The sequence below is a fragment of the Balearica regulorum genome, chromosome Z (assembly GCF_011004875.1).
Source record: "Balearica regulorum gibbericeps isolate bBalReg1 chromosome Z, bBalReg1.pri, whole genome shotgun sequence".
NCBI classification, from domain to species: Eukaryota; Metazoa; Chordata; class Aves; order Gruiformes; family Gruidae; genus Balearica; species Balearica regulorum.
Window position 1 is genome coordinate 3,595,296 of NC_046220.1, and position 13,143 is coordinate 3,608,438.

General features: G+C 38.8%; 1 protein-coding gene across 1 annotated transcript in view; it reads right to left on the minus strand.

Moving 5' to 3' along the window:
• ADGRV1 (adhesion G protein-coupled receptor V1) overlaps positions 1–13,143 on the minus strand; it is a 267,326-nt gene that overhangs the window by 136,589 nt on the left and 117,594 nt on the right. The window lies entirely within an intron of this gene.

Below are 13,143 nucleotides of genomic sequence, written 5' to 3' on the forward strand. Positions count from 1 at the left end.
ATTTTCATCACTGACAGCAAGTGATGACCTCCAAAGTTGGAGTCATCTGCTATATATATACACATATATATATATATTTCTCAATCAACAACCCTCAGCAACTTTAAATATTCCGAAAGGGTAACATGATGCAACATTCAGTGGAAACTTCAGGCAGCAAAGACGTCTGCTGGAGCTAAAGCCAAAGTGGATTCTTTATATTAAAAATGCCTAAGGTGAGTTAATTTCTTCCAATTTCTGTTTATAATGTTTAGCACACTGTAAGTATCACGAACAGTGCAGCACTTCATAAACCAATGAAGCTACGAGTGAGCTACCTGTATACAGCTATGGACTAAATAAGTGAGCAATGAGGTACTGAAAAAAAAGCTCATGTTAATTTGGTTTTGCTTTATAAAAAAATGTTCCCAGTTTTGTAAAAATGTATTAACTAATTAGGCAGTTAAATTGGTAAAGGGGACAACTGTTGTGTTATACATAGCTAAATGTTAGCAGAATCCTGTAGAATATTATAATGTTTTGAAGATAAAGTGTCAGTAATTTCAGAGATTAGAAAAATAAACGGCTTCTTTTTCCCTTTTATAAACAGACTATCTACTGGAATGTGACATTTATCAGGCTCACTATATAACACCTGTGCATCTAAGCCTTTCCAGACACAGAAAGTTTCTGAAGGTGCTTTTTCCTGTGGTGAAGCTTTGTAAGGACACTTGCCATTGTGAAAGCTGGGGTAAAGAATGATACGTGCCTTTGGGCAGACTGCTTAGATCTGCAAAGTGGTATGTTGTGTTTCCACGTCCAAAAGCAAACAGTCTCAATATAAAGATAAAAAAAATTAAACCTGGAAGACCTAGAGCATTAGCAAATGCTGTGAAAGTTACTGCAGCTCTGTGCGTGTGGATGAGTGTCACATACTGCAGCAGGATGTTAAAAGTGACAGCTGTGAACGGTTATCTTCAGAGAGGTCTCATCACATTTTATTATTTTGCAATGCATACTTTCTAGGCCTCTAAATTAGGGTGAGCTTAGTAAAACTTTATTATAAATCTGAAGAGAAATCTTCCAGGCAGCAAGAGAGTGAGGGCTGGGTAGGAAATTCCCAGGAACTCCTGCTCCTGGCCAGAGCAAGCGAAGCTCAGCTGCAGGCTCAGTCCACGGCTATCACTGGATTTCAAAACAGTTAGTTCTTATTTGTGTGTGTGATAAAAAGACCCGTTTTTCATTCATGCTTCTAAACAGAAGAGCAACATAGCCTAACATTTGCTTCCTATGTCAGGAATGATCTATTAGCACAATTAAGAACAAGTTCACCTTTGATTTCATCCTTTTAGTAGTACTGAGCATACAGGCACAGAACAAAGAAAGCTTACAATCTTAATGCTAGAAGCATCAAAGCTAAATTCATTTAAAACTCTATTAAATAGACCTGACCAAGAATACATTATGGAGGAAATATCTGACATAGGTAGAGGAAGATAAATGTGACCTTTCCATCACTAATTCATAGGATTTTATAGCACAGAAGGTGACTGAAGAGCTAATGCTTTAGACTTACTAATCACATGGTGAACACCATTTCATCCAACTTCCCTACTTGCTTCTATTCCATTCCTTTTCCAGTGAAACGACATTTACGCAAGGCTTTAAGAAACCAGTCTGACGTTAACAAAACATATTTCAACAATACATAGCATTTACTATCAAATATATCCTGAAAGCTTTTGTTCTTTGACGTTGGGAAGCTGAGACATCCAAACTAATAATTATCCTGAAGTGATTAGTTGCCATCATGTCTGACCTCAGCCAAAAGTTAGTAATGAGCTGCAAAGTATTAATGCCATATATTGGTCTGCATAAAGTAGAAGGCAACTTACATGTTCATGCAAAATAAAGAGATTAATATATGAACATCACTTTAACCTTTCCCAGGTCAAGGGTAGGGCTCTGTGTATCGTAATGAGTTAATGACTTGGCAATCATTAAGATGAGGTTTAGGAACACATTAACCACCCATCTACCCAAAACTCTGCTCCAAGGTAAGAGATCTGCAACAGCTAAAGAGCATGATTAAATGAGAGGATATATTTTGTTACGCAGCTCAGTCTTTTATCTCCCGTGGAGACTTTTTGAAAATGTTCATGTAATTGCCTGTATCTAGACCACAGATTATACTCAAGCACAACTTGCAATATTTTAAAAATACTTCAGAAGTAACAAATTGTAACTATGAACCACTTTTAAGTGTGAATTTACATAGAACAGACAGTTCTGTATCTACACTTTTCGGCTATGCGTTTCTCTATCTGCCTCACTTATTTGTGCTGAATCACGCACACCTGTGAAAGAGATGGTGGGAAAAATACATGTATCTGTTCGATTCAGAGGACTGATGTATCTTCATGGGACACGTTTACACTGTATGACTTCCCTCTCTTCCCAACTTTGTTCTCTTTGTGGGAACACACAAAAAAACCCCAAAAAAACCCAAACCAACAGGTCACCTATGATGAACCAGGGCTTCAGTTATTGTTTTAGAAATTTTTTTTTTGTCTCAAAATGAGAAATTATTTCCTAACTTACTTTCAAGGCTGAGTTTTCCTGATTTTGACCTGGAAACTGTAGAGCACAATCACGCTGAAAGCACACACAAGGAGGATCCACTTGACCTTGTATAACATAGCAAAAACATTTCTACATCCTCTGTTTGCCACCTGCTTCTATACCGTGGTGAAAGATCTACGCTGGGACTGGCTGGAACACACAGCTCGCTCTCAGACCATGGACTACAGCATATCTGTCTACAACTGCTGCAGGACACAATAGAACGCTGTACGTCTTTGGACACTCTGTGCAAGGACCAGGGATAAATACTGGGGAGGGGCCTAACACTTTTCATCAGAAAATCTGTCCTCGGGGTGCAGCAGATATATCATATCCCTGGGAAATGATGAGATGGCTGGCTGTTCATCTGATTCAATTGCTTGTTTACTTACAGACAGACAATCTTAAGACTTTTAATTCCTGTGTTTTCCAAGTTACTTCTTGCCAGCTGACCCACAATTATTGAGTAAGGGAAGATTCCTATCCCATTCCAGCTGTGAACTAAAAAAAAAAGTCATTCATTATCTCATGTTTGTTTATTTCCCTCTCTCTTCTCTCCTAGAGACACATAAAATTCTATTATCCTCAGCAAAATGTTCCAGCCACACAAATTAATTTCTACTGATGCACATGCCTTGTGTTTTAGAAGTTGGTTTCTATTCTTTTATCCATCATATTCAAAAAAGAGCTTTCATGGCTCCTTCATTTTCTTTGAATGAATGGTTGTCCACCAGCTGTGAGTTCTGCCTAGCTAATAATTTAGAAAGAACTGAGCAGAATATGACACATGATTTCTCTTCAATGACTGGCTTCCCATCAAAATAGGACCTCAGTGCATTTGAACTGCTTTGTGCAATGTTTTGAAGTAGGTAACATGATCTGGTCATATATTTTGCAATTTTATTACATGAGGCCTTCTTATGCAAGCAATCATTTAGATTGCTTGAATTTCCAAATCAATTAATACAAAAAAAAGATTCTTAATAAAATAGAAACATGGAGATATAGCATAATCTATGATCAACCGTGATGGCTTTTAAGCCCTTTTTCATGACTGGATACAATTAGTTTGGGTTTTTTTCTGCAAGTGAACTACTTTATATGCTCCTCATTTCTCTCTCTGGTTAATATACAGCCATTACTTATTTCACTGATTATTCACCATCATTCCAACCTTTATGGTTTTCATGGTCATTCTTCAGAGTCCATTCAGATCTACATTTGTATTTGTGTGTTAGTTTCAAATCATATTTTCTTTAGCACAAAATACTGACATGACCTACACAGGACAGTAAAAGAATAACCAAAATGAACTGTCTTTCGTCTTTGTGTTATGACATGTTTGATTCTTATAACTCCACACAATATCATTTTCAAAAGGCACTTGCTGTACAACAACAGAAAAAAAAATCACCATGTGAACAAAATCACATCCACCAGTGTATAAAATTCTACTATAGCCTGCTGATCACACTATCTAAAATTAGACAAGTGTATTTAATCACAGTAATCATTAGTAAGCTGGTGTTTATGAAAATCTTATTAAGTTTTTTGCCATCAGGACTCCAATACACTTAAAACTGTACTTGCCATATGAATGTGGCAAGTTCAGGCTCTGGTTTCATGTATACTAATAATTAATCTAATTAAGGATTGAAATGGACTTGTTAATCTACTGTGTATGGAACATTAGCTGCCTGGAAGATATGAAGAAATAGGTCATGAGAAACTGCCAAAAATGGAAACAAAAAGACCCATTTAAAGTATTCTTGCACATGGAAGTAACCAAACAAAAAAGTGACAGTGGCTGAATAAAAACAGAAGCTAAACATTCAATGTTTAGTATAATTTTAATTAGCTGTAAAGGAAAACCATTCAAGCACTATTGTTCATGAAAGCCTATGGATTTCTTCCTCCAAAAGATAAGCTAAGTTAAGAATGTTTTGGAAACTTCAGATTAACACTGCACAGCTGTTGCTAGGACGTGAATTTATGGGTAATAGCAATTGCTGCGGTTCTTCTCTCCATCGAGACAGGGCTGAAGAAAGCCTTTAGTGGGGAAATGAGGAGTGGGAGATTTAATGGGAGATTTGCTAATTAGAAGTAGTAATAGATATCTACTTTTTTATTAAAGCAGCATGGCATGCATGAGTGGACAGAACAAAGGGAGAGGAAGAAAGGAGGCAGAAAAAGGGAGTAAGAGTTGAAAAATGACAATGAAAAGTATGAAGCAGAGAGAGGCAGCAGCATAACTTGCTTCACTAAGACACAGAGAAAAGCAATGCATAGGCAACTTGTGAACGTGGCTGTCTATTCCTCTCCGTGTGTGGTCCCCAACTGTTTGCGATGTTGGGAAAAAATAGGGTATAATGAAAGAAGAGCTGGAAGGCATTCATAGCTGATAGAAATCTCATACTGTTGCACTTTAAAGTGATAAACAGAACATTTGACTGTTTGCAATGAGGACAGGAGGTGTGAGATAATGTAGCAGCATTCTAACATATGTTATACAGTTGCTCATATATCTGAGTTTGGCAAACACTAAGAGGTAATCTATAAGAAGATACTAACAGCGTGCGCATCAACACTATGTGGTGACTCAACGTCAGAAAAGTGAGCAAGGGTGGTAAAGAAACATTATCCCTATGAATAACAAAAGCAGAAATATATGGTTTCTGCTGTAGTGATAAGTTATCAGTGAAAGACCAAAATCACGTGTTGGTTGATGTAACACAACATAAAATTTATATTATATGAGTATCAGATTTATTTCTCACATGCACCACCACTTGGCCATGACTACTAGAGTGCTTCCTCTTGCCCTCTTTCCATGGGATATTTCAGCTGCTTCTACATCCCCACACTCTCTAAACTGAGGCCTTGAAGATCCACTCTTATAGCATCTGCATTGTCTCTTACTTTTGCCTGAGCTTTAGCTTTAAGTATTTGCAGATAGCGTCATGTTTATATCAAGCCTCTCAGAGCCACAGCAATTTCACACCTGTTCTCCTCCCCACTTTGCACACTCTGGCCAGGAACTCCATAGGCAATTCCCTCTACTGGAAAAGAGGGAAAGTTGCTGCAGTAAGGTTCCTGTGGGTAGGCTATACTCTTCCCTGTTCCTCAGATGACGTTTAGGTGATCAAGGTAAAGAACTGCTTGTTGTTTTACAGTAGCAGTCCTTCCTCACTGTTATATTATGTGTAATACCTATTCTGATGACCAGGTGTCCCACTGCTTGAGATAAGGATTTCTTGACCCTTGGATTCTAAAGGACCTCATACACCCTATCTATCACCTGAGGAGACCTTATATATATACTTAAAATGTATGTGTGTATATGTATATATATGATCAATACAGCTTACAAAGTCACTGACATCTTGAGATAAATAATTCCTTCTACTACAAATTGTACTACAAATCCTTGATTAGCTTCAGCTTTGACTATCTGATTCTTCTTGTATATTGCAAACTCACAAGTAGTAATATAAAGTAATACAGATGGGCCCTCGGAGCATTGCTGATCATAAAACTGTACTGCTTTGCTATAAAACCATTTAATTTCGATTATTCTACTACGAAATCGTCTTTTATGTAAACTAAATCCCAAATAATCCTACTTATGACTAGGTTGAAACTGAATCTGAAAGAAGCTGCATGAAATTAACACTGTGCTCTGGCTTGGTAGGAATGACTGATATCAGCTAATAAATAATTAACTAATTCAGTATGAAACCTACTAACATAGCCCCTGGGAGGAAAGGTTTAGGTGCTCATTCTTCTTGCAAAGGTAACAACACAGGTGAGACTCCAAGAAATCACTACATGCTGTATTATACTGGCACACATTATCAGCAGGAGGAGGGAATAAACATCACATATCCCAGAACAGTGCGGCGGTTGTACAGCAACTCACAATCATTTACTGTGATCATAGAAATGTCATGTAAGGAACTGGTGAGAGCAGCTTACCCACATAAACATTCTTATTGATGCATCTTTCCCTTCTGACATCCCCAACAAGTGTCTTAGCTAGCTGTGCTGTACCAAACTCTAATTTTAACAGAAATGCAGCAATTTAAACTAATTTCGCTACTTTTCTACTACAAAATGAAAATAAATTGTAAATACAGAGTTGCTGGAAACATAATTGTCATTCTTATATTTAATCCACTAAGTAAATCATGTGGTATCAACTGAAGTCTAACGCTGACTCTTGAGTGTGACCCCGGCCTCTGTGGAAGTAATGTAAATAGACTTCCAAGAATATTTACTTATTTATTCCTGTGAGATTAAATGATTACCAGAAGGGCTGTTTTCCTTTCTTAGGAAATACGACATCAAAAGGCTTAGCAGGAAAATCTGCCCATCCTATGAAAACTTCACTTATCCCAGGATGAATGGAATATTCCACAATTGTCTTAACACAAATTGTGCAGGGACAGAGAGATTGCATAACGTCCTTAAGAAATCTAGCCATTATGATATCCCACCGAGGGAGTTAATGGCTGAGTACTCATTTGAGACAGGTTCTAATCACTTTCATGACACCAAATAATCCAAAACACAAAGACTATCCAGTTTTACTGACTACGTTACCATATTCCCCTAACAGAAGTGGAAATATTTTCCACTTTCCATTGTAACTAACACCTGCAGAATCTCTTCTTCTCTACATGAGAATTTTTAGACATTTTTATCCCAAAGATAGGAATGCTGACATTAAGGGTGTAAGAAGACTACCTACCACTCCTCATTCTTCTTACTGAAACATTTCACACTGAAGAGTAACAGGATAAAACGCATTAACATGGAACTGAATTTTGAGAGTGAGCACCAATCCTGGATCACTGGGTCCAGTTCTCTTTCGGTTCTCTGTGCCCTCTCAAATCTTATGGGTTGCTCAACTTCTTGAAGGGCAGATGGTACCGAGTTCAGCATCATTTACTGCTGTCAGGTTACAGCAAGGAAATCAGAACCAGCAAACCTCAAGCCTAGCTGTCCTCAAATTAGGTTTTACAAAGCAAATTCCCTCACCCTGGACAACTGGGATCCAACTGTATAGTTATGCATAAAATTATTTGTTGTTTCCTATTCCATAAGAGTTTCATATTTCATATGGACAAGGAGCATTTCATATGCACTTCTTCAGAAACATCCCTTTAATTAGTATTTCTCATCAGCTGACTAAAAAGACCAGGCTTACCATAAGGGAGGACTGAATTGACATGAAGGCTTCTCTATCTTCCTCCGAATCTGAGTAAGTCCAAATAACAAAATAACAATTCTACCAAGGTTGCAGTTTATAATTTTCAAATAAATGTTCAACTTTTTTTTTCTTTAATGAGAATTGTTTGCACAATTTCTTCTTAAAAACCATAACTGACAGGTATGTTTGTATATCTGCTCAGGTTCAGTAACGCACAGTTTTCAAACAGTTAAACACAGTAGGTATAATTATTCATCAAGCATTTCTACCAAAGTCAATGGCAGGATGAATTTGGCTTGCCAGCTTGGTAATTATTGCCATATTAAGATGATGCTAAGTGCTACTGCAGCTTGAGGACTGGTTAAATTGGAAAATGTACACTTCTTGTTTGACAAAAAGAGGATAACACAGTTCCCCATATGCCTTTTTTTTCCTATTTGACCATTAGAATTAAATTTTGCAGTACTGGCCAGTAGAATAGCAGGCCATTTGTACACAATTAAGGCTGTAAACAGATTGGGAATGTTCAAATATTCAAGAGAAATAGCTACTGCACGTATACAGAGCAGCTCAGCAGTGCACACGCAAAAAATCTAAACAGGGATCTTAGCACATGTTCATGTCATTTGCAATGCTCAGCATGTGCTGTAGAAATGGCTGATGCATACACACTGAAATTCAATGTGGACAAGACGCATCAAGCAGAGTGTACACGCACAAGCCACCTACAAAGTGCTTATTCATGTATTTCTGCCTGGGAATTCCCAGGCAAAAGCACGGGAGCCATAAACAATGGTTCCTATCAAGATTGTAATCTCCGTTTACGGTTTTTTGAAAAGGAGAATTTTATTGATTAGTATGGCTGTATTGAGACATTGTGAAGTATGTTCTCATTATGCTTTAATTTTTCAAATACACAAATCTTCACATAAATTTACTCCAAAAATTAAAATCTCAGCCCAGTGATTTTTTTTTTCCTTCTGCATTTAAGGTATTCTTGCATGAACATATAACATGTTGGTTAAACAAAGAGAATACTATGACTAATGATTCAAGAAATAATGCTTGCTAGAGACATCACGATTCTTTGAGTAAATATCAGAATGGGAAAAAAAAAAAAAAAAGCTTTAGAAATATCTAGGCTTTTATGTCTTTCCAATGAGTTTCACCCAACACTTGGTGAAACATCCATTCTTGAATGCTTTACAAATGTTCCATTAATGCTGAAAGCTCTACACACACCAATAGTGAAATGAAGGTTGAATATTGTGAATCATCATTCCCCATCCCTGACAGAGTAACGAATTACTGTGAGCAACCACAAAGCAGGCAGAGTTTGGAAGAGCAAATTTCCAAGTAATACGTTGACAAGGTTTTACTGCCATCTACAGATAACAGTAATTAGTGCACCAGTAGCAATTAAAAAAAAAAAATGCTACAAGCCAAATAAACATCCAGTGCAGATATTAGAGGAAAACCAATTACTCACGTATGTATAGAACCATGAAGCTAACCTGAAAAGCTTCTTAGGATTTTTTTCTGGTAAAAATATAACTGCATAGAGAAACATCAGCTTCCTTCATTCTCTAAAGTGGTTTGAGATCTACTAGGTACAAAACCAATGTCTTCTACTGCCTAAATATTACTAGATAAAAATGCAAAGTACTAACATTTTCCTTGCATTTAAACTAGGAATTATTAAGTGCTGATTTTCACATAGTAAGTTCTCAATTAAAACTGTCTTAAATAACTCCTCTCATACAGGGTCATTGGTTAGCAAGACCACAAAACATTTAATTGCAATGTAAATCTCCGCTCATACGTATACTCTCCAGATACTTGCAAGTGGGTATAGCTGTACAAACATCTTCTATTTAGAATTTTCTGTTAAACTTAGGCTTCCCAATCAGGCTCATTCTCTCTAGGCAGAACATATGCCAGCATATCACAACACAAGTAACTGCATAAAGATTTTCCTTCAGCTGCTCAGAACAGCTAGCACAGTAGCTCAGTTCACTCTTGTCAAACACGTCCCTTCTCTTTTCACTCTGCCTTAAAGCCACTTTCTTTTCTTCAACACCTGCTCCCAAACCATCTTTACTTCCTCTCTCAGCTAGCTGGCTAAGCAGTTACCCTGCTAAAATCCTCTTTCAAAAGTTTTGTTCGAAACCTACAGAATAATTGCATGGCAAAAGGAGAAGAGATCAGGAGATCTGCAGACTTTAGGGCTTGAGCAAGAATAGCAACAGCACTTAGAACCATTCTAAATAGTATCTCTGTAATTAAACTAAATTGCTATATTTACACACAGCATGAACCATTCTCAAGTATTATTCTGCACAGATCGGCATTTCATGTAACAGTTTAAATGCAGTGTATTTAAACAAAAACCAGCAAGTAGACAGAAAAGCTGAAGTTAACTTTCTCAGACCCTGTCTTAAGAGTGTGAGAGGGGGAAATCTTATCACTATTATAAATCACCTCACAGAAATGCCTAGAAATGAGGGAGCCAAACAGTTCTTGCAGACGTATACTGACAGCTTGAGAGACAAGGGAGACAAGCTGCAACAAATGAAATTTAAACTAGGTACTGGGAGACATTTTTCACAATTGGTAGTGAAACATTAGACCAGGTTGCCCAGAGAGCTTGTGGGACTTCCATTGCTGGAGATGCTCAGAATTTAACTGTACAGAGTCCTGAGCAACCTGACCTCAGCTGGGCTTGCTTTGAGCAGGGGTTTAAACAAGAAAGATTTCAGAGGTGGCTTCCAACCAAAATTACTCAATAGGTCTAAACGTATGCAATACACTTAAAAGAACTATGTAATCATCATCAAAATAGCAACACTAACTTTCCTTGAATGAATGCACCAATATATCCTGGAGGCCACCCAGATGGAAAGCAGCTTGGCAGAAAAGGCCCTGGGCATGCTGGTGGACAGCAAGTTCATAGAATCATAGAACAGTTTGAGTTGGAAGGGACTCCAAAGATCATCTAGTTCCCACCCCCTGCCATGGGCAGGGACACCCTCCACTAGCCCAGGTCGCCCAAAGCCCCATCCAACCTGGCCTTGAACACTGCCAGGGAGCCAGGGGCAGCCACAGCTTCTCTGGGCAACCTCTGCCAGGCCCTCAGCACCCTCACGCGGAAGGATTTCTGCCTCCCATCCCATCTCCATCTCTCCTCCTGCGGCTTCAGGCCATTCCCCTTGGCCTGTCACTCCCTGCCCTTGTCACCAGCCCCTCTCCAGCTTTCCTGGAGCCCCTGCAGGGACTGGAAGGGGCTCTGAGGTCTCCCCGTGGCCTTCTCTTCTCCAGGCTGAACCACCCCAACTCTCTCAGCCTGTCTCCATAGCAGAGGTGCTCCAGCCCTCGGATCATCTCTGTGGCCTCATCTGGACTCACTCCAACAGCTCCAAAGTTGAACATGAGCCAGCCATGTGCCCTTGCTGCAAAGAAGGCTGATGGTATCCTGGGCTGCATTAGGCAAAGCATTGCCAGCAGCTTGAGGGAGGTGATCCTTCCCCTCCGCTCAGCACTGGTGAGGCCACATGTGACATGATGTGTCCAGTTCTGGGCTTCCCAGTATAAGAGTGACATTGGCATACTGGAAAGACTCCAAGAAAGGGCCAGCAAGATGATTAAGAGATGGAGCATCTCTCCTATGAGGAAAGGCTGAGAGACCTGGGACTGTGCATCCTGGAGAAGAGAAGGCTTAGTGGGGGAATCTTATTAATGTATATAGATGCCTGTAGGGAGGGTGCACAGACAATGGAGCCAGGCTCTTTTCAGTGGCCCAGGGACAGGGCCAGGGGCAACAGGCACAAACAGAAGCCCAGGAGGCTCCACTTGGAGCTTTTCCTTTCCAAATAGGAAACACTTTTTCACTGTGAGGGTGACCAAGCACCGGCACAGGTTGCCCAGAGAGGCTGTGGACTCTCCATCCCTGGCAACACTCAACAGCCACCTGGACATGGTCCAGGGCAACTGGCTCTAGGTGTCCCCTTGAGCAGGGGTGCTGGGCAAGATGACCTCCAGAGGTCCATTCCTACTTCAACCATTCTGTGTGATTCTGTTTTTAAATTAAGATGTTTTGAAGAGTCTGAAAGACCTGGTAAGGAGTCCTCACAGAGAAAAAACAAAAGACTTCTGAAAAAGAAAGTCACTGTAAAAAGAAACAAGCTTCTCTTGTACTGGAATTGCAATATATTGCCAATGAAATGGAAAAGTATTGGAGATATTAAAAATGCAACATAGGTAAGTGTAGTTCCATTATATGCAAAATATGAAATAATTCTGGGAACACAGACAACACAACACTCACTACAAAGGAAACGCAAAAGAAGCTTTTGCAAAATCTATCATTAGACTGTAAAAGGCGCTGTGAAGCTCCCAGTAGTCTTGTTTTGTATAATCTTGACACATTACCAAATGCACCACTTACCAGTGTTACGAGCTATGTGTCCCAAATTAAGTCTGCACATTTGTACACTAGTAACCATGCATATTCAAGGTCCCTGGAACAAACTAGCTTCCTGTGTCACTACACAGAGCTATTACAAAACATCAAGTACGTGTTTCAAAAATCAAGAACAGAGATGTCAAAATACTTTTGCACCCTAGGATGCAGGATACAGGCCGGTATCCAGTGATCTCTAAAATGCTGTCAGGAACTTTCCAGCTCCTTCTATTTTAAGTCCAGTTGTGTGATGAACATTATCAATGTACTCCATTGTACAACAAAGAGCTGCATCAGGAAGTAATGTGAATAAAATGATACATCAACCACGGCAGTGTACAAAAGCTTGTCTGAGAGATATGCCAGTTACTAAACTTTTTGATTAGTTTTGACTATCTACAGAGTATTTCCCTGACATCACACATTCCTCTGAGTACCTGCTTGCTAATATGCTTACATTCTCTCAGCATCCTGGCCTTGAGCATATATTTAAAATTGTATTTACATCATCTTTATAGCATTAAAAAGACACATAAAATCTCTTTCCTAAGGAATCTTTCCATAAAGTAATTTTAAGGTAGTTGAGGTTATTCATAGCTTTCCATTTCACCAGATGTCCAAAAGCTAAGGAAGTTATAATATTTTGTAGGACAGAGACACATAGTCTCTTTCAGTCTACTGACATTTTATTACCTACTATTTGAACCAGCATGAGAGAACTGGGAAGACTTTCTACAATTTATACTCGTTTATTATTTAAATTTTTCATAACTATACCTTTCTACAAATACTAGAGTGCAAAAGAGCTTTCAGAATCTACTACTCAAAATAAACTTTTCCCACAGAATTTATGATTACTGACATTAATCTG